At 37.0% G+C, this 2177-nt stretch overlaps 1 pseudogene; it reads right to left on the minus strand.

The window, feature by feature from the left end:
- Positions 1-738: 738 nt before the first annotated feature.
- LOC149266893 (ATP-dependent 6-phosphofructokinase 2 pseudogene) lies at positions 739-1701 on the minus strand (annotated as a pseudogene).
- Between the last annotated feature and the right edge of the window lie 476 nt (positions 1702-2177).

The raw sequence follows: 2177 nt of genomic DNA on the forward strand, positions 1-2177 counted from the left end.
GCAAGCAAGGAGTTCCCTTTTGTACAAGAGATGTTGCTCTGTCTCTGGTTGTAGACTTTGTACCGAGATTTAGGTAACAAATTTCAGAAAAGCCTTTACCAAGAAATCCACAATGAGGAAAAAATTTAAATTCATATTAGATTGAATTGTTACATTTTCATCATGTGTTAAAATAAAATAGTACATCAACTTTTCAAAGAAGCCTTTACTCACAACGTGAAATAATTGAACAAAATGGCATATCAACTTTTTCAAAGAAGTCATTACCTTTCATCAAGTTGCTTATGGAGAAATTCATAAAGAAGGAAGTTCAAGGTAGCAATCTTCAACCTATGTTGTGTTGTGAAAACGTTCAAGGGAGAAAAATATTAAATTCAGGTTAGATTAAATTGTTACCTTTTCATCGCGTGTATTCAAAGAATTAAATAAAATAGCAGATCAAATAATTACATATAATAATAGATCAGATTTTCAAAGTAGCCTTTATCTTCTAGGAAGTGCAAAAAATTATATAAAAGAGGAGATCAACTATTCTAGGAAGTCGTTACCTTTCCTTGTAGTTGCCTATGAAGAAATTCCCAAGGAAGCAAGTTAAAGGAAGCAAATTTCAGCTACTGTTACTTGTGAATAAGTTAAGTAAGCTAAATATTAAATTCAGATTAGATTGAGTTGTTACCTTTTCATCTTGTGTGTTCAAAGAATTAATAACATATCAACTTTCTAAAGAATCCCTTCCCTTTAATGGAGTTTCCTTCCATTCTCTACCAACCTATTCTTTAAAAACTCAAATAACCCCCCTTCTCCTTCTACATAGAATGGGTTCTCAGGTGTAAGGCAACAGTCCACATCCCTACTACCCAAAGTTGAATCTAGTGCAATGTGTCCAACATTCTTACCCATCAACTTAACCAACCCTATTTCGTGAGTGGCACTCTCGGCCACAACATGGGCTGCATCAATAGCACTCTGAGCCTGCTCTGTTGCTGTATGAAAACCAAAGCATCTATAAATTATCCCCATGTTATTATCCACAAAAGTTGGGATCCCAACAATGGAAACCTTGAGCCTCCTCCTCCTGACTTCTTCAAATATCTTCACTGCACCATTCATGGTCCCATCTCCACCAATGATATACACCTGGTTAAACCCACAATCCTCAATCCCATCCACTATCTTCTGCAAATCAAATCCCCCATTGGAGGTCTCCAACATTGTCCCCCCTATTTTGTGCCAATCACTCACCAACTTGGGATACAAATCCACAAGCGCTGGTGAGTAAAACCCACGATAGCCAGACTTAATCCTTTTGATATGCCTTACTCCATACCGGTACCAGAGACCATCTACTAGCTCTTCTATAACCGTGTTAATGCCGGGACAAATCCTCCCACATGTAACAATGGCAACACAGACTTCATCAGGACTAAAACATACCTCAGACCGGGGCCCTTCTTTGTGATAGAGCACCTGAGTCTCTATTATCTGCATATCCACATCAATGTTCTTCATAACCATATTGTCCTCTGTCACAAAAAACCCTTCAATGGGACAAAAATACTGGTTATGCCTAAGAGGATTTGTAAAATTGGGTATGTCCTGGAAGTATTCTCTCATGTGGGGAGCACCATGAACCTTCTTTTGACCATCAGAATCAAGAGCTTGAGCTCCAGCTATTGATGGCTCCCTTGCAAGATCACCCATTGCAGATGTCAATAAAGAATGTCACAAAGACAAAAATAGAGTATATGTATACACTTCCAAGATGATGAGAATTCTAAGAACTATTATATCATTCACAGATGGTACGGCTTGATACCAACATAGTCCTCAACATGTTATAATAACAGTACCAATGCATCATAGATAAGATCGAAATAAATTTACAGACGTGTCATCATATAGGTCAAAGAAAGGAAGCAAGTTATGGAAGCAAAAATTTCTTACAGTTAGCCAAAAGAACTACTACCTACTATACGTATGGCAATAACAATGCTTGTGCCACTTGAAATACCCTTTGTCTAGTGTATGCACTTAAAAGAAAAGAAACTATGAAATTTGATGAGCCCAAAAAGATATATAGAGTTGAGCATCGCTAAGGTAAAAAATTGTTCAGGAGCATAATGGAGAAATTAAAGTAGCAGAGCAAAAGTTTGAATCGTTAAAAGAAAAGGTTGAAC

This window comes from Pinus tabuliformis, chromosome 6, assembly GCF_031772625.1.
Source record: "Pinus tabuliformis cultivar Carrire ecotype Pingquan chromosome 6, CPIR1, whole genome shotgun sequence".
In the NCBI taxonomy this organism is placed as follows: domain Eukaryota; kingdom Viridiplantae; phylum Streptophyta; class Pinopsida; order Pinales; family Pinaceae; genus Pinus; species Pinus tabuliformis.